Below are 27,553 nucleotides of genomic sequence, written 5' to 3'. Positions count from 1 at the left end.
TTTTCCCCTCTGATTAATTTTTGAAAAACTTGAAAAATTTTTGAAAATTTTTGTGGTAGCCCCCATGCTTTTTGATAATGTGTGATGGTGTCCTAGACATTATCTGGGAATGTTTCCTTCCTGGGGGAAGGTGGGCACTGGGGACTTTTGGGGACTTGGTGATGTGCCAGGGCTGAGGCAATTCTGGGTTTGCAGGAACCCTCAAAACCAGGGGAAGCTTTAGAGCCTGGAAGAGGCAGCCACATGTATTTGAGAGGTCTCAGAGGTGAGGCAATAAATGATTGGAGGTTTCCATGATCTCACCTTTTGACTTTGCTGCCCTGTTCAGCCTCTGTGACTGTTTACACTGAGCTGGTCCTTGGAAACCTGCTCAGTGTGAGGCAAGAACTGTGTGCCCTGAATAAAAACTGGATTTTTAAAATGCTCTTGAGGTTCTAACTGGACTTCCTCTCCTCTGTTTCATCCAGTAGATTACAGCTGGAAAAGGTAAAACCACAGTCATGAAGGCAGAAAAGGGGAGAATACGTACCCTTCACTACCTCACTTTATGTTTTTTAGAGATGTCTCTACTGACTATATACAGAGGTTTATTCATTAGAAAAAGTCTTCTAAGCAAAGAATAAGAAGCATTAACATTTTTTTTTCTTGTCAATAATTGTCAAAGATTTTGACCAATCCAGCCCTTTGATTGCCTGTTTTCCCCAAGAACTTTAAACCACCCTTGTTCTTAACACACTTTGCTCCTAAAGCCCTGTGGGAACCCCACAGCATCTGCCCAGGACAGCCCTGCTAAAGGCAAAGCTCATCTAAAAGTTCCCTTTTTAGCTTTTCTGGCCTGAGCTCATCCAACAGTTGCCCACACACTTGCTAATGTGAGCAGCTGCTCTGCAAATATCTGAGAGGAAGGCTAGTTCTGTGTTTCAAGCTGCTCTGAAAGGCCTCTGTAAGCTCAGCCCAAAGCATCCTCAGCATCTCTTTAGGAAGATTAGCAGAGCCTTTAGCACCCCACTGAATTTCCTCATGTATGGAAAGGCCTGGCAGATCAAAGGAAACATCACTTCAAACAGCTTGGGACTTATCTCCTGCTTACCCTAGCACTGCTGGCCTCTCAATCATCATATTCCCTTCCAGTAGGGATTGATTTTAATGGCAACAGTTTATCCTCCAAGATCCTCCTTCTGACCCTTTCATCTTTCCCAACGTTCCTTACTGAGATATTCCATTAAAAGAAGTCACAAACCAAATATTTGGTAGATAAAGATGTGTTCTAATTAAGAAAATAGCTGTAACTCATAACTACTACTTTGTTCTGCTAATGAAGTGACTGAGAATCTGAGTAAAATCATGTTTATTCTTTATAGATTGGCCTGGAACTTGGCAGGAGCTCTTCACAAACACTGGGGTCAATGATATTTGGCATTTTCCAAGTAGGATGTGGAGGGCCACGGCGTGCTGAGGGGTCAGTCCCTGCTCTGCAGCCACATCTGGGTGTGCTTGGACCTCTCCACCCACTCAGAGACCCCAGCTCAGGGTGATCCAGCTGCAGGCCCACCCACATGGACTGGCTGCAAGCAGAGGTGTCTGATCCACCACCTGCCTCTTAGAAAGCTGTATTATTCACCAGTTTAAGGTATTAATCACTTTCTATTTAAATTTCCTTCAAGGGCTTGTTATTTATTCTGTAGGTGGGTTTTAGCATGTTGTAATATGAAATCCACTTTCATTCAATCAGCTTAAAATATTTCCATATTACTTACATGTAAATCTGAATTGAGATATATATTCAATAACCAAGGAACATGGATTTGCAAATGAGATGCTTGACCTTTACCTTTTTCAAAATTACAGGACTTGTAAGTTCTGCATAAATGAGAGATCTAAAGAATTAAAAATCAGGTACATGACTGCTACTCCACCATATCTGTTACAGTTAAGCATCAGCTGCTATTTCCATTCTAAATCCCATTTTCATGGCTGTATAATTTGATGTTTTCAATTATATGGGGCTTAAACTTCCCTTAGTACTCTTAACTTCACAAATAACCATGGCAATTCGAAGTTAAATGACTGTGCTTCAAAAAGTGTCATTTATCAATCAAGGGATAAGATTTGTGTTCTAAGGTTTGGGTGCAAATGGTGAAAAGGAACCTTATAAAATTATGGTTTAGATTGGTTTGCTATGGATTTAACCACTGTGGCATTTAACAGTATTTTAAACTAAGTCTTTTGTTACTTCCATTCCACTTCTTTTCAAATTAACTTTCATACACTGCACACTTTTAACAGCTGGGAAATAAATCATCTAACAGATATCATCAATCTCCCATCCTCAGAGAAACAGGGTATGTAAACAACCTAATGCTAATTATCTGCAATTAAAATCAGTATCAGTCAAGGAAATATGAAGTTTTCATAGAGTGATCCAGAATAATTCAAATCACAACCAGAGATATTTTTTAAAAAATATGAGCACAGTGATGATAAATTTTAGGTCACTTGACTCAGAGATTGCTGCCTTCTACCCCTGATGGGCAGGGAAATGTGCCCTTCTCATTCTGCTGTCATGTACATATTAAAATTGCCAAAACCCCAGTGACATACCTAAAACTAGAAAGAAAATCATTGAGCCCTATTACTTTCAAAAAGAAATTATTAGATTATTAGATTTCATTTATTATTAGTTATTAGATTTCATTTATTATTAGTTATTAGATTTCATTTGTTGTCCTTGGCATCTAAGGCCAAGGTCTTCCCATAATAATGTAAATTTTCTCACCTGTTCTCCTGGTGGTTTTGTAATCTGCTGGCATCACTTTGCCTGCAGATTAGGGAGGAAAACTAGAAACATTTGGTGTCTTGGATCTGGTAACCGTCCCTTTTCAGGCTGGACCTTGATGGGATCTCTGGGTATTGTGGCAGGTTTTCTGGAGAGGAGCAAGAATGATTAGATCCCCTTTACTCAACTTTATCTAGTGCTGAGCCCCTCTGCTAAGATTTGCCTGTATTTTTTTTTGCTGAATTTGGGGTGGAGGGGGCAACTTCTGTCCCAAAAGTCTCCAAAGTTAATCCTAAGTAGACACTGGGGGTTTCTCCAAGCCCTGTGGTGCAGAGTGGGGAATGGATGAGAGCTGCTGGCACACAGCTCTGAGCCTTCCTCTGCAGTGGTGGGCTCCAACCATCTACCATTAGCACTCATAAACCCCATTTCCTGCCAGCAACAGCCACTCAGCACTGAAAAATCATAATTTCACAGTGGATTGCCATGCAAGTTGAAATAAATCCCCGAGGCAGAGCACGGCAGGCAGCCCCCAGGAAATCTGCTAAAGGGGGTACTGAGCACTCTGCCTTTGGTGGCCTCTTTTTATACACATAAATTCTTTTTTTAAAATCTATTTTCATGGGTATCTATATGTAAATATGTGTATATGAGAAGTAGGAAAGCGCCTTGGGAATATAATTCCCTACAAATGATAGCTATTATTAGAGAGAAATATGAGACTCTGTTCCACCTCTGTACCATCTGTGTTAAAAAGGAGCTCCAAGGCTCTAGCAGCACTAAAAAAAGCTGGCAGTGCACTTTTCTTATCTCTGCTGCCTGCAAAGAGAAAATTAGTAAAGGCTCCCTGATACTGAGCAATTGGATGTGTTTACCAAAAGGAACCATCAGTGACAAAAATTCTGCTCTGGACTCTGTAAAATGATTGTATAAACATCTGCCTTATCATTTACTGTACATCTTTCCCATGCACTTATTTTTTATAAGTGTCTTAAAATACCCAGCATGTTCTTGCCATTGTACTTTGAAGAGTATTTTGAGCTGATAAGCTATTTCCTGACTGATGTCTATATTCTGCTGAGTCAAATATTTGCACTCAATTCAAAAGTAATGACGGAATTTTGACATTTTAGGTTTTCACTTTTGCTTTTTCTTCCAGACTTACAAAACAAGAAGTAATTTCTCAAAATAAATATTTTCTAAAGGGATCTTTGCTCAGAGAACTTTGTAAACAGGACTTGTAGAGTGAAGCAGCACAGGGCTGAGTTCAAAGCTTCCAAATCCACAATAAAATTAAATAGTTAATTGGGAAGATGGATGCATTTCAGAAGATGTAAGAGCCAAGAATGCCTTCTGCCTTGACTGAAACTGGTAACATGTTCCTCCTTGCAGCCCAACACTGAACCAAACAGAAGAAAACACTCACAGAATAATTTGCTGTTAGAATGACGATATTCTGATTGTTATTAATAGACATGAGACCAGCCTTTCATCCCACTGCAAATTATTCTTCAAAACCAGCATTAAATCACACATTTAGAGTCAAAGACCCCTCACCCAGGCAGCTCTGGGCTGCTGTGATTTGTTTCCACTCCACAGATTGCCCATGTATTTAAATGCAGTTGTAACACTGAGAGCTGATCTCACAATCTCTGTGTGTCCTAATTCATCTTTGTGCTGATTGTCTCCTTTAGATCACAGTGAAAGGCACATTTTGGTCTAGCTGCAAGGTTGGACATGAAACTTATTTTTTAACATTCTGGTGGTAACAGGTATGAATTGTTCAGTGTATTCTGCTCTGCCAAAACTCATTTTGTCCTTTAAATACTTTAAATTTTTTGCTTGTACAAGGTGTGTCTTTCAACCTACATCTCCATGGTGCAATTCATAAAAACAATATTGGATAAACCTGGGAGGGCACAGAGATGCCCAAAGTGGCTCATGTTTATTTTAATATTGTTTATTTCTCTGCCCAAACAACTCCCTGGATTGTTTTGACCCCCAGTGCTCGTTCCAAACAGTGTTTGTGTGTGAACAGCACACCTCTGCTGCCACTCTGCTGCTTCCTCATCATCCACAAAGGGACCAGGTGCTGCCAGGCCCTGCAGATGGCAGGTGTGCACAGCATCCACATTTTACAGCTCTGACCAACAGGAGAAAGGCTTTCCCACCTCTGATCCTGGTAAAAATCCTGGAAAAAATCATCTCTCCTTAGTTGCTGGTTAATCTCTGTCCCTATAATTTCCAGATGATGCTGCTTTTAAATATTTGCATTTAATTCTGGCATTGTTGAGCAGTTGGCTTACCGATTGGATTTTCCTAGAGCCAACATTTTCTTGGTGTTATCTAGAGACTTAACTTATTAGCTCCCCTCCTTAGTGAAGAATTAACTTTCATCTCTTATCTGCACTTGTGTTTGCAGTGAAAGTATCTTTTCCAAAGCAATTCCTTATTTTCTGGCTTTACAGGAAAACTCAGAGGTTAAAATCTGCCCTTCTCCTCAGAGCATCTCCCCTGAGCTGTGCACCTCTGCAGGTGGGAGCAGGAGCAAACCTGCATTTCACACCTTGCCTTGGCTTTGGGGTCACTGTGTTTATCCTCTGAACATTCATGCATCTCCACTGACTGGATCAGCACAAACCCATTTTTTTATTGAACAGGCAAATGGTTGAACTTCCTCAGGGGCTGAAGAAGGAGAAATATGAAACCTCCCAGACAGCAAAATATGCAAAGCTCAGCCCTGTTTGCTTTTAACAGGCTAAAATGAATTTTCTATCAAATATTTTCAAATAGTTTTTCTCTCTTTTGGCTCTTGAACAATGGTTCCCGTAAAATTGTGACTTCAGGTATTAAAACTAAATTCTGTACCTGTTTACTTATTTGTTCAAGCATCTGTTCAGGTGTCAAATACAGAAGAGGAGCTTTCTGTGCAGAGGAGTGATGCCAGTCATGCAGACTTCAACAATGGCAGTTTCCAGAGGTTTAGTTAAATAAAAATGTGAGGGAAGTGTTCCCTGCCTACCTCAGGCCACTCTCTGGTGGCACCAAGGGCAAAGAGCAGGAGCAGAGCAGGCACAGACAATTTCCCCACTCAAACTCCCCCAGCTTCTGGCCACTCTCAGCTTCAGACGTGGTTTCCAGGATTTCACAGCCTCAGAGGATTTCCATTCTGTGAATTTGTCCCTCTGAAACCTTCAGCATCCACAGTCCCACCACTCCTGATTTCCCTGCCCTTGTCAGCTGGGACAGTCCCTGGCTTTGGTGGCTTCCAGGGGGAGCAGGTGAGTGACACAGTGTCACCTTTAAATCCATTTCAGCAGGAACAGATGTCACAGGTGACCACAGCAGAAGATCAGACAGCAATTTCCCCCTGGGAATTACTCTGTGCTGGGGATGGGATATTTATGGTCATTTTCTGTGGATATGGTCAACCCATGAAAACCCCAAAGCAACATTTTATCACATTCTCTAACTCCTTCATGAGATGATGATTAGACCAAAAGTTTTGGATTTTAAATTGCCATTACATAAATGCCTCAGCCACCAGAGGAATGGCACATTTTAGTATGTACAGTGTTTACAGGATTGAGGATAGTTCTGGCAAATTCCTTTTTACAATGCAAATGTTTTCAGGGCTTTCTGAACCAAATCAGGAGTCATTCCCAGAGAATATTTTAACTACAGTTAAGGAGCATCACCAGTACAAGTGCATGCAGGAACAAATAAATTAATTACAGAGTGAGCTGTTGGAGGAGATAATGGTTCTCTGTCCTTGAGCAGATGCCATTCTGGAGAGATATGGAGCATCAGACTGCCCAAGTGCTCATTTACACTTCACAGGACATTATTTACACATCTAAATGGTATTTTTATAGTCTTTCTGAGGACTTTGAATGTCATAATTCTACTCCCTGGTTTAAAGATGGAACTAAAATCAAATTCCCATTTTGTGATCAGGTCCTTTTACATTAAAAAAAAAAAATTAAAAATGGACAAATTGAGGTGCCTGATCAAAATTAATTCTTTTAGTCTTATTCCATTTTGTTTTTTGCTCTCTGCAAGCAACATTTTCTACTTAAAAAGTAAACACAATAAAGAAAATAAAGTCAGGAGGAAGGAAATGTGTAAATCTTTGCCAGCTTTGCATTACCACAGTAAATGCAATGTGATATTTCCAGCATCATTTTTGCTGCTGACAGTGTGATTGCTCTTTTTTTTTTTTTTTTTTTTTTTTTTAATGGGAGAAAACAGGAGCTTTTCCCTGTGTTGAGATCTCATTTTCTTAATCTCATTCACTGGCTGGTACCAAACTTCTCAAATTGGACATTTTTCTTCTCAAGCCATGCATGGATGTACATTCTGATCCTACTGTTAAACTTAATAAAAAAAAAAAAAAATTGACCTGACCATGTCAGCACATTTTTATGAGTAAAACCCCAGAGTCTCTTATTCCAACTCCTGGTAGCTTATGGGTTTATGTGCAGCTTTGGTGAGAGCTTTTATATAAGTGAATGTATCTTAAACCAGTATTTGTCAGAATTCTATATTATTACATTTTTCCAATTCTGTTGATTTATGTGTAATCTTCTCATTTCCTCCCTCAGCCCTGTAAAAATGATCCTCACTGTGCTGCTCACACAGCAAAAACTTGCCAACTTTGCTTCAGATTCTGTTTGACTCTGACAGTGTCCACATGCCAAAAAATTCCCTCTGTAATTATTTCTGTCTCCTAAATCTTTCCCTGCTTTTCCCACTCCATGGAAACTTTCTTGACCTATTTTAACAGTTTGCTGCTATACTGTGGCTGCTCTCAACCTTATATACATTTTCTTTTCTTCTATATAACAAACTGCAGGTAACAAATGCACAGGCCTGTTAAAATTATCCCAGACTGTCAACTCACACTCTTTTTTTTTTTTTTTGGTGGGAAAATTCAAATGGAGGTCTGCATCCCTTAGGAAATCATTGGCCTAAATCTGTTTCACAGTTTAAATCTATGAAATCAACTTGTTGCAATAAATTAACTGCTTAAATAAACTTAAAGTATGCCCTTGGTCGTAATAATATTTTTCAATGAAAGTGCATTTTCATGTTAAAATTTGAATTCTGCAGATTTTTTAAAATGCAGTCTTTCAAAGTTACTTTTTTCCAAAGTTTGGCCCTACAAGTTATAAATTCTTTATTTGAATTATAATTATAGGATCTTAGAAAGGTTTGGGTTGGGACTTAAAAAAATCTCCTTGTTTCAACACTCCAGCCATGGGAAGATGGCCTTACAAAATATATTCATTTATTTTATAAGGAGTGCAAGTTTCATTGCATTTTTGTAGTTTTCTAATTTCAAAACAAAGAATCTTTAGCAAAACAGCTCCCAAAATCCAATAGGTGTTAATTAAATAACATATCTCCTCCAAGTATGGTGAACCATTAATTTTTCAAACAATTGAGTTTTTTTCCTAAAGCTCTGTTTATTACATTTATTATAACAAAATACATTTATTTTATCCACTTCTGTTGAAGCCTAGAACCCCTTAATGAACTTGGTTTGGGCTTCCTGTCTCCTCTGTCACCAAATGACTAATTACTAATTTCCAGCTATGAATAATTTACATTATGTCCTCCTTCTTAACCTCAGGGGTGTTTCCTTGGATTTATGTGCATTAGATTTCTGCAGACATCCTCATGCTGCTGCAAAGCTTCGTTGAACACCTGCCTGAAATAAAGAGCAATTTTCCAAGCAATATTTTTGAATATTTTACACCTGTCATGAAAATTAAGAAGTTTATCTCTGACTTCTCTGCTAAATCTAATGTGTCAGATTGTTCATATTCTTGTATAGGAGTCTTTAAAATTCTGGTTTCCCAAATAGCTGCACTTTCCTACACACTTGTTCTTGCCTTGTCCTCCAAAAATCTCTTTGCAGAGCCTGGATTATGATTATTGCAGTAGATGTTCTGGTAATTATTGGTTTTTATCAGAATCCTTTCTGGTGATCTGGGCTGCCAACGAGTGCCCAAGGGGATGTTTTTCCCAAACATGTAATTATCCTGTTTGCCACTCCAGCTGCCAGGGCTGAACCCCTGGCCAGTCTTTGTCAGTCAGATTTGGAGCCCATGGCTCTGTGCTGCTGATCCATCCCCCTGCCTGACCTAAATTCCATTGTACACCTGCCATGCTGCATTTGCTTAAATCTGGAACAAAGTCTGGTTCTTGATGTGCTGCCAGTCCCAGGTTTAATGCAGGGAGCTGGCTGGGCACGGGGATTGTCTCTGCACTGACTTGTGGACCTGCCACAGGGCTCTGTGCATGAGCCTCTGACTCAGAGAGCCCCAGGGATGGAGGGAACATCCCAGGGGTGGAGAGAATAACCAGGGATGGAGAGAATAACCAGGGATGGAGAGAATAACCAGGGATGAGAGAATAACCAGGGATGATGGAGGGAACATCCCAGGGATGGTGGGAACATCCCAGGGATGGAGAGAATAACCAGGGATGATGGAGGGAACATCCCAGGGAGGGAGAGAACATCCCAGGGATGGAGAGAACATCCCAGAGATGGAGGGAACAACCCAGGGGTGGAGAGAATAACCAGGGATGGAGAGAACATCCCAGAGATGGAGGGAACATCCCAGAGATGGAGAGAATATCTCAGGGGTGGAGGGAACATCCCAGAGGTGGAGAGAACATCCCAGGGATGGTGGGAACATCCCAGAGATGGAGAGAACATCCCAGGGATGGTGGGAACATCCCAGAGGTGGAGAGAATAACCAGGGATGATGGAGGGAACAACCCAGGGGTGGAGAGAACATCCCAGGGATGGAGAGAATAACCAGGGATGATGGAGGGAACATCCCAGGGATGGAGAGAACATCCCAGGGATGGAGGGAACATCCCAGAAATGGAGAGAATAACCAGGGATGATGGAGGGAACATCCCAGGGATGGTGGGAACATCCCAGGGATGGAGAGAATAACCAGGGATGATGGAGGGAACATCCCAGGGATGGAGGGAATAACCAGGGATGATGGAGAGAACATCCCAGGGGTGGAGGGAACATTTAAGGAATGGAGGGAACATCCAAGGGGTGGAGGGAACATCCAAGGAATGGAGGGAACATCCCAAGGATGGAGGGAACATCCCAGGGATGGAGGGAAAATCCCAGGGATGGAGGGAACATCCCAAGGATGAAGAGAACATCCCAGGGGTGGAGGGAACATCCAAGGAATGTAAGGAACATCTCAGGGGTAGAGAGAACATCCCAAAGATGAAGGGAACATCACAGGGATGGAGAGAACATCCCAGGGGTGGAGGGAACATCCCAGGGGTGCAGAGAACATCTCAGGGATGGAGAGGACATCCCAGGGGTGGAGGGAACATCCCAGGGGTGCAGAGAACATCCCAGGGATGAGGGAGCATCCCAGGGATGGAAGGCACATCTCACTCTGCTGCCCCTGCCCACAGCCCCTCGCTCCTCCTGCTGCTCCAGTGTGGCTGCTCCTGCTGTGGGCTGGCACACCCTGCCCAGGAAAGTCTGAGTGAATTAAATCCATTCAGTTGTGGATGAAAAAATAAATAAACCAACACCATGGAACAAACACCTTCTGTAGAGGTCTTATTTCAAAAAGTGTAACTCAAAGAAAACTTTCTTGGAGAAATGTGGTCACTGGCTCTATGTTCACTTCCCTTCAGGAAGGGATTTATGTATTTATATCCTTATTTTTTTCTAATAAATGATGTAATCCATGTTTTCCTCTTAAAAATAATAACATAAATATAATTCTATAACACACAAATAATAACAGAAGCATTTATCTGTAGCTATGAAGTAGGGTGCCACATTCTTGCCACCTTGACATGAATATTTACTTTTATTTTGCAATTGAAACTTTTCTATCCTTAGGGAAATTGGTCAGAAACCTGACATATATCCAAAATTAGTGAACACTAGAACATTTTGATCCCAAAAACTTGGTGAGAGCCATAGCTGAAACATGACTGGAAAAGTCCACAGTATCCACAGTCCTATCCAGGCCAGCTGTTTTCCCCTAGAGCAGGATCTTTTGGAATGTCCCTGGAGCTCCACCACAGCTGATCATGGATCAGCACTCCCAAACAAGGCAGAGCTCTACTCTGCACTTTCACAAAACCTCAGGACCAGGATAATGGGCCAGTTGATGAAGTGTAAATAGTTCTCTACACTTGGAGACCCATCTGAAAGGTGGAACATCCTATTCTTGGAAATAGGACCCTAAATTATACCAAAATCTTATCTGGGAGTCTAAACCCTTGAGAGGATCTGACCAAGATAATATATGAGAGATCTAGAATTTAAAATCTTCTATTATTGGAACACTTAAACCCCATCAAATTCCCCTTTTTGGTAAGAAATATCCAGATTCTCTCCAATATGAGATTTAATTTTAATAAAATCTACTGAAAGATTCAAAGTGGGACAGTTTAATTAAAATCAGGACAATGGGAAGAGTTTCCAAGTAACTAGAAACTTTCATGGCTCAAACTATGTGAAACACAATTATTGCTGTAACATAAGTTCAAACAATGATGCAGCCAGAAAGAAAAGTATTGATGGATAAAATTGAGGTTGGGACAGACTGTAACATGAATTATTTGTGTCAGTGTGTCACCAGTAGTTTTTCAGGTGACTATAAATCTAAAATGCTTCCTTGTGTTTCGTGAAGGTTGCATTATATTCAAAAGTACTGGAATTCAATCTTCAGTGTCTCCAGTTGAAATTTTCACTGTTGTCAAAAGTAAAGAGACCTGGAAGTGAATTCTTTTCAGTTGTTTGCTGTTTGGGCAGGGAATTTGCCTTTGACATGTGTGTAAGTTCAAAGCTCCCTTGGGGTGTGACTGTTCTCTTAATTATGCCATTAATAATAATGTAAATAAGCTGTCAGCTCAGTTATTGAGTAATTCTGCCCTAAATCTTAGCTTTGATCTCTCCACATTTCAAAGGCAATAAATACATTGATAAGACATTTTCAGTGCTCTCATTTAGCTCCTGCCATCTGACCTTCCAGCAGGTGAAGCACTGGAGGTGTCTGGATCCCATCTCCTTCCCAGAGATTGGGGTGAAGCACAGGGAAGAGAGGAACCTCTGGGATTAAACTGAGATGGTGAAATTGTTCACATCAGGAAATAGGGGTGAAAATTTCCCCATGGTTAGATTTATTCTGGTTAATATTATGGGTATAAATTGTTTGACTAGTATTTCAATACTCAGTCATGAGGCTGCTTAGATTGATGCTTCCTTTAGGGTCTGATTTATTTTCTTTCTCTTGTCCTCATGACCAGGCCAGGAGGGGTATTTGTTAGTCTGATAACTTTTACCACTAACAAAATATCCACTCTGAGCTAAACACTGTTTTTTTCTCAGAAGGAAATTCTCAAAATGGTTGGTTTTCATCCTGAAAATTTAAAAATTTCAGAATAGCTTTAAAATCCAGAATAAACTCCATTTTTAACCTCCACCTAGGGCAGAAAGAGGCTAGACTGGATAGAAGATCTGGCCCAATTATCTGGTTAATTCTAGAATAAGTTAAATAATTACAGTTCTTCCATTCAAGGCTGCGTTTTCCAGAGCAGCTCTGCACATTGCAGTGATGGTTGTGAGCACTCTGACAATGTCCAAATGTCCCTGTTCCCCCAGCTCAGGAGCACAGCAGGATCACAGGTTTGGAACCAAAGCTCTCCCAGGGGCTGCTGGGGATCTGCAGGAGATGGATGCTGTGCTGAGGTTTGCAGAGGGTGAAGGGATTACAGACACTCATGGGCAGCTGGTGCTTGCAGCCCTGTATTCTTTCCTTTGGAAATCCCAGAAAAACTGATTTCTGCTAGCTGACAGGGAGAAGCAGGGCCTCCACATCACTGGTGTCTTTCCAGTCAAGAACCCAAATCCTCTGGGGCTTTTTGGCCTTGTAGCCTTGGAGACAGCTAGAAAAAAATCAATTATTGAATCAATGCCAAGTGGGAAAATGAGACAAAGAGCCTTCCAAGAGCACAAAAAGCTGAGATGAGACTGAAAAAAATAAAGAAGAATGGTAGTTCTACTTCATTCTGAAGTGGAGCTCACATAAAATAAATGCTGATGGGTTTGCTGTCCAAGTGGAACATGGGAGAGCAAAAGAAAAGTCATTTGTACATTAAATATCTGGAGGAGCACTTCCACTCATGCTGGAAACTCCAGCTTTTCCAAAGCATCTGCAGCAGACTGCACAAATGCCCAGGAAAGAGAAAAGGTGTCTTGGATCAGGCAGCACCCAATATGTTTGTGCAGCCCTGATGGGAAGAGACATGTTTACTCAAGCTGCTTGCCAAAATTACATGTGCTGGAGGCTGCTAAGGAAGGGAAGGAATTTATTATTGGTAACAGTGCAATGTTATATATGTATGAGGAAACCCAACTAACTAAAATGGATTTGAAGTCATTTCAAGCTGGGCTTTCACCAGCTGGAGAAGGAAAAGGGGAGAGGAAAATCAGGGTGGGGACAGGAAAATGCTCTGGGTTGGATTCTTACCTCACAGGAGCTCCACAGAGGTGACACCACTGTCCCTCCCTCCCTCCCTTTCCAGCACCACCTGAACCCACCCTTAAATGCCTGTTGGGCAATAGGGGACAGTAAACCAGCCTAGCTGAACCCCAATATTTATTTCTTGGGGTGAATTCCCTGGATTAACAAACCAGCAAGTTGGTAGGTATTATGGAAAATAATGTCTGCATTATTCAGTCCCTCTAATGGAATAATATCTATATAATGCCATTACTCTAAGATTGTGGCATCTCATCACTAAGCTGGAAAAATAAATAACTAAAAACTCCATGACCTTGGATGCTTGAGAAATTGCAGAGCAATCTTTCTAGATTCTGCAGTGGTTCTGAAAAGCACATTTTCCAGCCAAAGCCTTCTTGAACTTTGGAGCTGTGTCTCCTTGCTAGATTGAGCTGGATCTCATGTGCAAGAGCCTTGTATAATCTGCCTCAAGGAATTATTGCTGCACTTAAAGCAAATTGTTTTGCAAGCACTGGGTTTCTGTTTTGTAATAAATCCAGACTTTCTTTGTCTTGCTTTATTTTGCTTCAGTGAACAACATCCACTCATTGTCTTCTCTTCCCGAGATGTTTGAATAATTATTGTTTTCAAAACAAGAGGTTTTGTTTGATTAAATATAAATAGTTGTATAAATCTGCATACCTCAAAACACACACAAAGAAAGGCAGGGAGATGAGACAGCAAAGAGAAAATGAGAGCAGGTTATAGGAGAAAAAGAGAGAAAATAGAATCTTTCTGTTTGAGTCACTGCAGCTCTGTAACTTGTGATATTTGTGATATTTTCAAGGAGCTTGAGGTGCTGGTTCTCAAGCAGAACTGGGGAAGATCCATTTATGTAGCAGATGATTTTGTGGACACACATCCTGCATCCCTCTGTCTCCTCTCTTGGTTACAGCCAGAGGCAAGCTCAGAAGCAGGGTCCTGCAGAGTCCACTGTGTCTTATTTATAAATTAATGTGGGAATTCACTTAGATATTGTTTCAACATTAAAAAAACCCAAAAAAACAGGAGCATCGGATTTTGGTGCAGGCTGTGTCCAGATGTGCAGCTGCAGAGTGGGGAATACCTTGCTTCACACAGCACAGTTTGCACTTCTGCCAGGTGGAAGCTGAATTCTTTGGGGTTTTTCTCAGGCAACAATTGCTGTGCTATTCTTGAAGCATCATTTCCTCCCCCTGGAAAAGCCCAGGCACCTCAACTTCCATCCTTGTATCCAAAAACCCTTGGCTCCTCTGCTCAAGAAATGCATTTGTTTGATACTCAGGAAAAATATAAAATGCAATAAAATCTTCAAGATACTTAATAGAGTGCATCTTGAAGTTTTATAGGCAGAGATCTTGTGTGCCCTTTACCCTGTAACTTCACGAAAATATTTTGTGACTGAAGAAATTTAAAAACAAACCTATCAAAGGATTTAATTTTCCATGATTTAAGCACAGTTTTAAAGAGCATTTAGCACTTATTAGCTTTGTGCTTTGTGTAAGTGCATTAACTGTTGCCAATATCATTTAATCTGTATCTGCATTAACTTGTATTTACCATCTGTTCCTTAAATGGAACCCCTGTAATAGGTTATGTTTAACATTAGATTAATGAAGAAAAATGGGCCTGCAACCACATCTTGTAATAAACTGTTGTCTCAGCTCTGCTTTCAGTGTCATTTACAGCAGGTGGGCAGTGGCAAGGGATTTTGTGATGGTGGCTCAGCAAAGTGGGCCAGGCCCTGTGGAAGGTCACCCTCTGAGCTGTCAGGATTATCTGCTGGGAAAAACTGGCCCTACTTCTAATGTGAGGAAAACCCAGTAGAACAGGGCAAATAAGGAATATTTGTGCTGCAAGGGACAATTCTCTTGGTAAGTCAGTGTCTCAGGTGAGGTGTTTATTAAGATTTCTCAGTTTGAAATTGCTGTCTTGGGGAAGTTTTAGCAAAGTCAATGTCTCTTCTGACAACCCAAGATATTTGTGTCAAACAGGACACCCCAAACTCTTGATCCCTGAAGCTGTGGCTGTTCCAAGGAGTTCTGTCTTAGGAGCACAGCCCTGAGTGCACATATGAGAGTCAGAGGAAAAGCCTGGCTCACACATTGTTTGGAAATTTCTTCCCTGCCTCCTAGAGAGCACACAAACAAAAAGGAAGTAAAAACATACAAAAGAATATCCCAACAAAATGTTGCAATGAAAAGAAAACTACAGAGAACTTCCTCTGTTTGGATCAGTAAACACAAAGAAAATCTCTACAAACAAACTCCTTTCAGTGAGGATATGAGTGAAGTTCACAGCACAGGTCACGAGATCCTGGTCTGGCACTTCCATTTTGGGGGGAATCAGTGGCAGAAACTCCTGCCAGCCTGGAGAAGGCAGGACCTGCAGCTCCTCCAGGGGAAAACAAACTGTGGAATAAAGTGTATTTATCCCTGGGACTCTCCAGGGATAAACAGGAAATATCTGATGTTTTCATGCAGCAAGGACACTGCCATGTGCAGTGACCTGACAGGAGCATCACTGTGGTCACTGTGCTGGGGTCAGTGCCCTGTGCCCACCTGTCCAGAGCCCCAGCAGGGATCAGCACAGCTGCAGGGCTCCAGCCTCCTATTCCCCTGTGTTTAATACCCTCTAGTTCACTGATTTAACTGTGGAGCTCTAGCCAAAATTACATAATTATTAAATACTCTGCTCTTGGATTCCTTGGAGCAGGATCTAGCAAAAAAAATAAAATAAAATAAAATAAAATAGAGTTTTCTTTCGACCTCTTATCAGTTTTGCTGTGGATGATGTATGTGAGAAAGTGTCTGTGCCCACAGTACAGGCTGGGCTCTGTCTGAGTGGTCACAGCCATCAAAATGCAGAGATTTTCCCCAAAAATACCTGCAGAGAAAGATATTCTGTATTTACTGGTTCAGCTGAAAAATGCACAATAGACACTTAGCCCCAAATTTAACAAAAAGGACACAAGCAGCATCTCTCAGTGCCTCCTGTGTAAACTTGTGTATTTTCAATGCAAAGGTGTCTGAACAATGATTTCACTTCTTTGAATGTTTAGTTGGAAGTGCTTTGCTTTTTCCAGCCCTTTTTTGAGTCCCATAGCTGTGACCACACCAATGTCCTATTCCTTCATCAAGGCTGGTGCTTCACTGTGGCCCTCTGAAACAGAAGACTGAAAATCAGAGAGCACACAGAAATTAAAAGAAGCAGTTCTGGGCATTTTTAGCATTTTCTTTCTCCCCCTCTCTCTCTTTTTATTTATTTATTTATTTTTATTTTTTTTTAAGCCATTTAGGGAAGATCCAAACCCCAACCCTATTAACAGGATGATACAAAGGGCCTTTTGAACCTTGAACTTTAAAAACCTTCACATTTTGTTATATAAAATTAAATGCTTGAGTGTTTACTTACCTGTTTGGGCTTTGTCTGCTTATTTTTTAATTTATTTTTTTTTTAAATCACAATTGTCAGTGTGATCCTTCCCTTCACTTTCCAGAGGGGATACCACAGGCATTGTGAGCTCTTGTTCCTGAGCAAAAGAAATTAAAATAATAAACTTTGTAAAAAGTTGCTTTAAAAACTGTTTCTAATGGTTAGCTTCAATTCCTGGGCCTGTTAGCCAAGAACATGGAGGTTTTTTTAATTCAGTGGAAATATCTAATTTTAACAGATGAAATAAATGGAGCTAGGCATGTAATAGGGGCACTATTCTGTATAAATGCAGCAGAAATGGTCCAACAGAAATTACCTAATGAACACCAGCTTGGCTGCTCTAGTTACAGACTGAAAACAAACAGCTCCCAACATTCTGCATGAGCAACATCTGCATTGCTCAGGAAATGCCCAAACCCTAAATTTCAAGCATCAATCTCCAGTGCAGAAAATGTAATATTTTATTTACTAGCACTGATGTTACTTGGGACTCCTTGTATGAGTGTCAAGAATCAGCCTCATTCACTTACAGAAGTTTGGGAAGAGCACAGGGTATCATGTTATTAAAATTTAGGGAGGAACATTTTATTTTTACAACAAACTGAAGACCTTGCTTTGCTTTTTGTTGCAATCCCTGCTAACATCTGCTCTCCAAAAAGGAAGCTGATTGAGGTACCTACAACTAAATACATCCTTAGCATTCTATTAATGATTTTGCACCACAGAATGTGTCCCAAATTTGGCTGTAGAGAGGCATCCAAACGTTCAGCTGGGTCTGATGTCACTGAGAAGAATTGAAGATGAGTTCTCAGAAGCTCTGCAGAAAAGGGATGGCTCTGGGCAGTTTTGGGGAGCTCACTGAGGTCACACATCCAGCCTGCAGCAGCAGCCAGGATGTTTTGTTGTGATGTTTCATCCAGCATTTCATAGAGAATGGAGGAGTGCACACAAATGATAAAAGGGAGGGAGCAGTATAGGAACACCCACTCATTAAAAGAGAAGTATCTCCATTTAGGGTGAAGCTGAATTACTTCCTTTACTCTGAAGCTGGATTTAGTTTGATGAGAATTTGGAAAGAATGACCAGCATATTGAACAATGAGCATTAACAGTGTCAATAGGCCAGGTCAGTTTGGCAGCTTATATTAATTTAGGATTCTGATTAACTTCTCTCTTTTATGCAAACATTATCTCACTCCTGGCATGCTCTGCCCTTGCAGCCATGGCATGGATTAGATGAAGGTGGAAGAGATTCAGCATAGCAGGTTCTGTGGAAGATCATGGGTGTGCAGGCAGCAGCAAAGTGCTTGCCAAAGGCAACAAACCAGGGGAAATACAGAAAACAAACCCTCATCTGCTTGGTTACCCAGAACCAGGGTCCTACCAAGGGCTCCCATGGCAAGGGGCAGGTGGCCAGGAGCTGTAGTGGTCACTCTGAGATGGTTCCATGCCATGATCCTGGCTGCTCCAAGCAGCTTCTGCCTCCTGGAGCTGGTGACTGCACAATAAAGTCATCCACAGGTCCTGATCTGTAAATTATTCTCATTATGTGCTGAAAGCAGCTGCATTCTTTATGCACATCTCAGTTCTGCTCAACAGTGAGATCAGTAAATCAGAGAGGTCAGTAAATCAAAGCCTCACATGCAGCACGTTGAGGATGCTGCAGCAGAGCTTTAGTTCCCTTCTTTTTCACTTTCTTACCCATGAAAACTTCAATAAAAATATTTTCCTGTCATTTCATCCGGGTACAAGTCCAATTTCACAGCTTCAGCAGTTGCACAGCCTTCATGGAAGAAGCTCCTGAAACTTTAGATAATTTGTGACCTTTTGGAAGCTCTGAAGCAAACCAGAACACAAGGATAGAAATCTACCATTCTAGTTATTAATAACTCTGAAAAAAAAAATTAAATTGTGCTGAAAAAAAATGACAACACCTGTTCTTACCTTCCAGGTGCTTGGAACAACATTGTACCTGAGCTTCAGGGATGGAGGGGAGAAATTGTTTCTGCCTGATGCAGTTAGATACAGAGTCTCCAGGGATCCCAAAAACTGCACAAAAACATGAAAAGGAAAGGAAATAAATAATTTTTAAGGAAATAAAATCACACAGACCACCTTTATCTTTTTCCACTCAAACAAAAGAACATACCTGTAAGCCCAGTTGGTTTTTTTACACAGAATATTATAGGTAGAAGTGATTTTCCAGCCAACTTTTAATCTTGTTTAGGAGACAGAAACCAACATTATGTACAGGACACAGCCTGTGGGCCTTTATTTTATGGAATTTGATGTGTAGAAGGGCAGCTGGTGCTGGGAAGGGCACTGCAGCACCCAAAGGAGCTTTTTAAAAGCTGCAAAGTCAAGCCAAACAGGTTGATTATAAAGAAAGGAATTTTATCACCTATTTCAATTCTGTTCACCTGTGGCAGCAGCAGACATGAAAACAGCCTCTGACCTGTAAAGTTTTCACCTCTTGTGAGTGAAATCCTTCAGCTGGGACACGAGAGCCCTTTTTGAAGGGAAAGGTTATTTTCTTATCAGCGTGGTGGGAATTTGGCATCCTACTCCCCTCAACAATATGAAAACTCTCAGTCTGAGACTCACTCAGATATAAATCTAACAGCACCCAAATATTTCCCATGATGGGAAGCCCTGGAGGTCCCAGCATGAGCAGCAGCAGAAGAAGCAGAGGGACCATCACCACAACCACTCAATGACGTCAGCACAAAAATTAATTAACACAGTGCTTTAATCAAGAGAAGTTTTGCACCACAAAGTGGTGTGCAAGGGCTGTGAGCTTTCCTCCTGCAAAGGGAAAGCAGCTCTGGAATTAAACAGATAGGCTCAGGCTCCTTGCCACAGAAAATCTCCTAAATCCTTTCACCCTGCTCAGGGTGGGAGTGGGAGGTGCAGGACAGGGAGGGTGAGCCAAGACTTCCAGTGCTCCTGGGGGAGCTGGGACTGCTACAGCTGCTAAAACCAGGGGCAGGATTTATGCTGCATGTTTGGAATAGCACTTGTGTTAAGCAATATATACTTCTTACTTTATATATATACTTTTTTTTTTTTTTTACTCTAGTGCATATGGCATGGCCATACCATTTCTGGAGTAAGAAAAAAGAAAACCAAACCACACTTTAGCTGTTTGAGATAAATTCACACAAAATTTCTGCACCATATTCCACTGAATTTACAGTGTTTGTGTCTGAGGTTTCTGGCTGATCTCTTGTTTACCCTTTTGATAACAATGCCAGGCACTAAAGCTGCATCCAGTAAGGAATGGGAACTTGCTGATTTACACCAGCTGTGACTTCATGCAGGCATTCAGTGGAAATATTATGTTTCTTGGAGTGGAAAAAGTAATCTCAGTGCTGAAGATGTTTTATTATTCAGTAGTCTGTCTGTACATAGAAAAGCATGATGTCCTGTAGCTTTTTACACTTTTAAGAAACTACAGGTGACTTAAGGGGCAAAAAGTTCCTCAGTCCCTCCAAGAAAAGCCAAGAGAGTCAGCTAGTATGTTCTACCTGGAAATGTTCCTAAAATAATGGATTAAGTGATACAGAATCCATAGGTGAATCCAAGTTATGAAGTTATAGCTGTCTTTATGTAATTCAGATTATTTATACCAAGTTTAATATAGCCATGGTTTCAATTGCTGTTATTTTAACATATTTATTTAAAAATTAAAGAATGTCTCAAGTTGCCTGCCAGCTGTATCACAGCCACATCAGTTATTGTGCAAGAGATCAGTCATTCAAATTCAGTGCATGACAAAGTGTAGGAAAAAGAAATATTCCCACAAATGCAAACATTTTGAGGAAAGTGCTTTATATGTTGTGAGCCACAGTCAGCTGGCTGTTTTAACTGAGACACTGCTCTCCCCACGTTCATAAATAGCATTATGAGGGGTGTGTTACATGTTCTAAACAGCCCCAAGAACACAATTTAAATATGCCACAATTCATGTGTTCATTTACATGCTAACACTCAGATTGGGAAGCCTGTAAAATCCCATATTGTCTGGATGGGAACAGCTCTGGTGAAAGCAAAGCAAGAGCAGAACTGACTTCCAAAGTCTTGGGTGTCACCAGAAGTGCCAGAGCTCCACCAGAGCATGAGCTCACCCAGCTCCTTCAGCAAGGTGTAAAAATTGAACCTGAGCCTTGGTTTCTGCACAGCCAACTCGGTTTTAGTGCAATGCAAATGGGGAGTTCCTTTCAGGCTGATGGGGGAGACAGGAATGAATAGTGAGGGGAAGGAGGAGGCACAATCCAATTAGCTGGGAGGGAGGAGATGTCAAAGGCAAGTCTCAGTTACAGAGAGGTTATTAACAGTGGTGGTGCCAGCCTGAGATAAATGCACTCAGCTAACAGCAGACAGGCAAATGCTCAGCCCAGACCAGAAATGCCGATTTAAGCCTGAGCTGAGGAGGTGCTGGGCACACAGTGCAGCCAGTGCTGCTCACTGGGACTGGGGCAGCCACAGGGACAAAGCCAAAACCATCTCCCTGGCTGAGACCAGAGGGGATCACTCAAGGGGTGAGCCAGCCTGGCCAGCCCTTTTCTGCCTGGGAATGGTCACTGAGCATAAATCAGGGAGGGGTCTCAAAGCTTGGTCTAGAAATAGCACAGAATCACAGGATGGTTTGGGTTGGGACCTTAAATCCCACCCAGTGCCACCCCTGCCATGGCAGGGACACCTCCCACTGTCCCAGTGCTCCAGCCCCAATGTCCAACCTGGCCCTGGGCACTGCCAGGGATCCAGGGGATCCACAGCAAATCTGGGCACCTGTGCCAGGGCCTGCCCATCCTCACAGGGAGGAATTTCAGTCACCCCAAACTCAGGTTTGGACTGAAGGAATACAGAAAGCTGAGAGCACTGCCAGCTAAACTGGATCCACTGGTATAAGCTATGGGTATCTGTTTCTCTCTGTTTATCCCATTTGACAAAATTTAATCAACTGACTAAATCACCAAACACCTAAATATTTTAAGAAGACTTCATGATTCTCCTTTTTTGTGATCTCTAAGAATTCCATTCACATAGAAGTCTGTAATTCTTGGTGTTTTCCTTAATAATTACCACCAAAACCCACAAACAACAAAAAAACAAACAAACAAAAAACAAGCAACAAAACCCCCACTAGAGCATTAAGGGGCTCTTTGATAAACACTATGTATTTTAAATACACAATTTACTTAGAGTAGTAAGGTTCCCTTTCTGTGTTATGCAGATATTGTACAAAATTATATATAAAAACTAGTTGAAGGCCTAATGAACTTACATAACCAGCTTTGGTAAATTGGTGTTGAAAAAAACATTTGTGAGATTGAGACAACATAAAAAAGAAATAAAAGGTTGAGATTATTCAACTGAAAAATGTCATTTAGATCTTGTCTAAAATGTAGGAAATTTATGGGTTAGGAAGATAGAAAAGAAACTTACACCTAACTAGCAAAGCTGAGTTGAACAACAACCTAAAATCAGTGTAAAGGCTGCATAAAAGCCACACTTCTGGCAGTTTAATTTCTATCCTCTGGGGATCCTGAGGGATGTTATTCTGCCATTTTCAGTTCTATCTCTCCCAACAAGACTGAGGATTCAGCTGCCTATCCTAAAATTGCAGGAAAACCTAGAGAATTCTTTTTTTAAGTACTGTCCTTAATTCAGTCAATGTAAAGGGTTGGAGAGCTGGAATTGATACTGATTATGTCTTGTTTTGTCAATAATTCATTAAGGTTGTTTTTTTTCTGAAGGCATATTCTTTTTAATGAAAAAAATATAATAGCACAGAGGTGTTCTGGATGCTGTCATCTGTTTATAGGGAGTTTTATTCTTTTTATTTTTTATGCAATACCAAAAAAAAAAAAAAAAAAAAAAAAGGAGAGATACCAAAAAAATCTATTCCCAGGTTCCATTTTCTCTTTAAAAAACAATCTAAGACAAAGTAAACCCTTTCTTTTTTACAAAATTTCTCATTAATGTCTTCTTCTCAGAGCAGACAAAGAAGATTCTTTCCAGTTCATCTAAACAGAGGTTCTTTGTTTCAGGAATGTCTCCATTTTACTCTTTATATCTATTTTAGAGCTCTAAACAAATATCAGCACGCCACATAAATTAAGAAGATTAAATAGGGGCAGCACTAAAATAAGCAAGCCAGGCTTAACCCCAGTGTGAAGGATGAATTAAGCACAGTGACATCAAACAGGAGCAGGAAACTTGGAGGAGCAGGAGGTGATTACTGCCTCTTAATTTGTGAGAAGGATGAGAGAGCAGGAGGGGCACAGAGAATGGAGAAGGAGCTTTTCTCTGCAGTGGTTATGGTGTGAGCCAAGGGCATCCTCTGCCTGCCCATCCCGCTGCCAGCACTCAGCCCTGGCCACAGGAAGCCTAAAAACCCTTTTTCTGCACAGAGCAATGAGAAATTCAGCCCTCCCAGTGAACCCCACCGAGCTGCCCCTTTGGTTCTGTGCTCCCCTGTTGCTCCTTTCCCTTAACCTCATCCCCACAGGGATTTCTCCTGGAACTCCAAGGGCTCCCAAGGGCTCATCAGCCCAGAGCCCAAAGCTGGGGCTGGCCCTGGGGGTTTCCTCTGGGAAATCCCTCTGCTCCCCTCCCAGCCTGGCTCCCCTCTGACAGTTCTGGGTTCAAACACACTCTGTGCAGCTGGGCAGTTTTCTCTTTCCTCTCCAAAAAGAGATAACAGCATGAATGAGGGGAGAATGATTGCTTCAATCAGGGCATACCTCTGATGTTGAGACACACCAGAGCTCCAGGAACTGGAGATTATCACTGCAGAGCTTTCCAGAGCCAAGGGTTTCAAAAGAACCCCCATGAGAACTGCTGCAAGGAGCAGCCACAGCTCTACCACTGAGATGTGCTCATCTTTTACTAAATCTATTTTTTTAGTAAATAAATATTTTAAATTTTTTATTTTAAATATTTAATAAATATTTAAAAAAATTAAAAAATTTTGAGGCAAAAGTTGTCTCTTTAAACTTTCAGATCTAGTAAGTCCTGAACTAAACTGCTAGCACAAATTTCTAAAGGCAGAAGGTACAACATTTTGGCATCTCTGTGCTCTACTTGGCTCCAAACTAAACTTTCTCATATGAGAAAATGAAAGTTGTCACACAAATCCTTTGCCTTCACCAAAAATGATGATAGCTGCTTTACTTCTCTTCTGGCAATGTGTTATATTGTGTTAAAACCACATTTTTAACCTATTAATTGTAAAGGACATTATTTTCTTTTGCTTTTCTTTCTTTTGGATTGTCCTTATTGAAACTTCTGGGAGTACTTCAAGAAACAAAGGAAAATTGATTTTTCCATTTACTCCTATAATCCTCCAGTTTTCAACAACACATTCAGACCAGTAACTGAAATGTTTTGTTTGACCACACCAATGCATTCTGATAAACTACTGCACATATCTTACTCTTGTCTCAGCATGCCTGGAACATTATATATAAAAATATATTTAAAAGAGGGGAATGTCACAGCAAAAAAAAAAAAAAAAAAGGTGGGGGGAAGACAGAAATGACATATTAGAAATGAAAAATGCTACTAAAAAGAAATACATCTTTTCTTGGCACAAATAAGAGGCTTCTTTTTCATTGCCAAAGTCAAGTCAGATTACTTTTCAGAGTTATGCAAACCTCAAAGTTTTGCCTGGAGGAGATCCTGGGAGAGAATTTGAGGAAGGCTCATTTCAATTGCTGCTATTTGATCCACAAAGGAGAAACACTGCTGGCATTAGCTCAGCACACCCTGGGATGCTCTTGGCCTGTCAGCCTTGAAAAAAGAGAAGAATTGCTGGTGGGGAGGGGGAAAGTGAGTGGTCCCCACAGAGATTCCAGTGAGCCCAGACAGACCCAGCCTTCACCAGCAGGACTCCAAAGCCACTGGGAAGTTAGCTGCCTATTCTGCATCAGTGTCTGTCATCTTCTCTGTTCTTTTTTTTTTTTTTTTTTATTATTATTGTTCCATCTCTCATTACTAATCTGGATCCTTTCACGCATTTGATAACAAACATTATCAGTTTAACATAACAAACCCTCTGGTTTCTGTGCAAAAATACAGAAGTGAGCTTTTCTTTCCTGAGTCCATGTTGTAGTGCCAGCAGTCAGGTTTTGGCTGCAGAGGGATGTGTTTTGTTTGTTTGACATCCCAGCACTGCCTGTGTGACACAGGGAAGGTGGAAAGGATGCTCTTGGCACTTGCATACCTGGATCATGCTGCAGCTTGCCAGGAGGAAGGGAACAAACCCTGAGCCTGCAGGGACATCCTGTAGTAATGGCCCATTAATCCAAACACAGCAATCACTTGCCTGTCAGACTGAAAGAATTCAGACAATATTTTAAACAGCTTCTCTGCTTGTCTGCAGCATAATGAGCACAAATCTGCCATTCTCTAATCCCCTGAGCCAAGAGAGCACCAGAGCAGCCCTTACACCTGGAGGATTGGGTTAATACAATTTGGTGCTCCTAAAGCAAAGCAGATTTCCCCAGAGCACGACTCCTGAAACATTTTCCCCTTCCTGACAGAGCAGATCTTTATCATGTCACTCCTTGAGAACATTTTGTAGAGTCTAAAGGGACAAAGGAATTGTTTAATACCCTTACTTATTTTTTATTATGCTTTTGGAATTATGATTCTTTTCTGATTTGCCTTTGCTGTGGTGTACAGCATCAGCTGGGACATTGACAATGGTCACATCATCCCAGGAGCAACAGCAGGACAGAATAATGTCCCCTTACTGCTGGGACATTGAATTTAGCTGAAAGATTAGTCCTTGGAGTGAGAATTCCAAGAGTTCCATGTTTTGCAGGATGCAGACACAGCTCTGCACACCTTTCTGCAGTAACAGAACAGGGAGGGTATCTGAGAGAGCCAACCTGGAGAAGGAAGATTCTCTGTAGGAGACTGAAAATATTTGAGCAGGTCACAAAAAAAGTGACCTGAATTCATGTCCCAGAATGGGAGACAGACACTAACCCTGTCTTTTCATTCTTACTATAAAATATCAGTATAGACCTACAAAAGCCATTTTCTCAAGTCAAAAGAAAACTTCAAATGATTAAACATTTGATCTATTTTTCAAACCTATCAAATCCCAGGGTTTGTAAATGTCTGCTCAGCCTCAGATCATCTCTTTAGGCTTTTTAATTTTGTGGTTTTGACATTATTCAAATAAAGGGAGGTTGTTGGGTGTTTTCTTTCTGAGAAAACAGAGGAAAAACAGTAGAAGCTCAATGATGTGTGCTCAGTGTTCTTCTGCAAAAATCAAACTTGTAAAAATTGCATTCTGAGATAACCTATTTATTACCCTGCAATCATTATTCAATCCAGCTTATCCTGAAAGGATGGTTTTGCTCCTGATTGGCATTGAGAGCTCAATAAAGGTAAAGCCTGGTATTTTCTGGGTCATACTTTCTGCAAAGATCTTCTAAAGAGAATGTTGAAAAGTCTCACTCACAGCATGAGAGCCAGAGCCCCGTTTACCTTCCCCTTCTGCAGGGCTGAGAAAGCCCCTAAAGAGCAGCAATGGGTTATTTAAAGACCAAAGGAAATAGATCCAAGTAGATAGAGGAAACATTAAAATACCTCTTGATTGTGCCAGGGGAGATTTAGATGGGATATTAGGAAAAATCTCTTCATGGGAGGGTTTGTCCAGCCCTGCCCACCAGCCATGGAGGGATTTAAAAGCCCTGTAGATGTGGCACTTGGGGACATGTTTTGTGGTGGCCTTGGCAGTGCTGGGGGACTGATTTCTCTGATCCTACAGGTATTTCCTACTCTTGCACCAGATGTTTCAGAGCAGCTCCAGCCAGCTCAGGGCAGGGATGTACCTCTGTACATCCCATAAATGTTGTTGGGGCCATGAGCACACAGAGAGTTTGTGGGCAGAGGTAACCCAGCACCACACCTATCCCAGATTCTCTGCAGTTGTTTTTCCTCCCTTGGAATTACCCCCACACCAGTCATGGCTGCAGAGCCTCCAGTCTGCTTGGATCAGGGGGAAAGAGAGGCAGGGTGAAATAAGACTGAAACAGATGCTGGATCCTGCAGGCAGAGTCAGGGAAAGCCTTCTGACAAAACCAACACCCTCTGTGGTCTGAGCTGTGCTCCTGCCCACTCCAGAGCCTGCTGGGATGGGTTTTACAGGGATGCAGTGACATTAACAGCCAGCACTGCACGGAACCATGGCACTCCCTAAGCTGTTACAGATGTAGAGGAATAAAATCAAACCTTCTCCTAGCACTGAACCCCCTTTGTGGGCACAGGGCTCCCTCAGTGTGAGGCTATTTATTTTAATTTACTGTGCTCCTGGCTGTGTTTGTGGGGATCAGGACACCCAGGGAGAAGGGGCTGTTTTCCTTTAATTTGTCCCCAAGCCTGGGGCTGCAGCAGAAGCTCCCCTGCCTTGCCAAGTGTGCTGTTCCTCATGGCAGCTCATCAGCTGGGAAGGTGTCAACCCTGCTACAGCCCAGCAGCAAGTTTATAAAGAAATGTAGAGGGAATAAGAAATTAAAAGACCTAATCTGGAAGAAATGTGTGTATTACTCCTGTTACTGAAATACTGGAGACAGGCCAAAACACAGATGAAAGAATAATACAACCTCTAGAAAATTCTGAATAACTGTAGAAGCTAGATCTATTTAAACTTCTAAAGGTGACCTGCCACTATTTTGACCCTAATATAGAGTAAAATGTAAAAAAAAGAAAAAAAAATATCCTAGAAGATTTTAAAAATAAAACATATTAAGCAAAGACAGACTGAAAGACTG

Source organism: Oenanthe melanoleuca, chromosome 6 (genome assembly GCF_029582105.1).
Source record: "Oenanthe melanoleuca isolate GR-GAL-2019-014 chromosome 6, OMel1.0, whole genome shotgun sequence".
In the NCBI taxonomy this organism is placed as follows: Eukaryota; Metazoa; Chordata; class Aves; order Passeriformes; family Muscicapidae; genus Oenanthe; species Oenanthe melanoleuca.
This window is presented reverse-complemented; position numbering follows the sequence as displayed.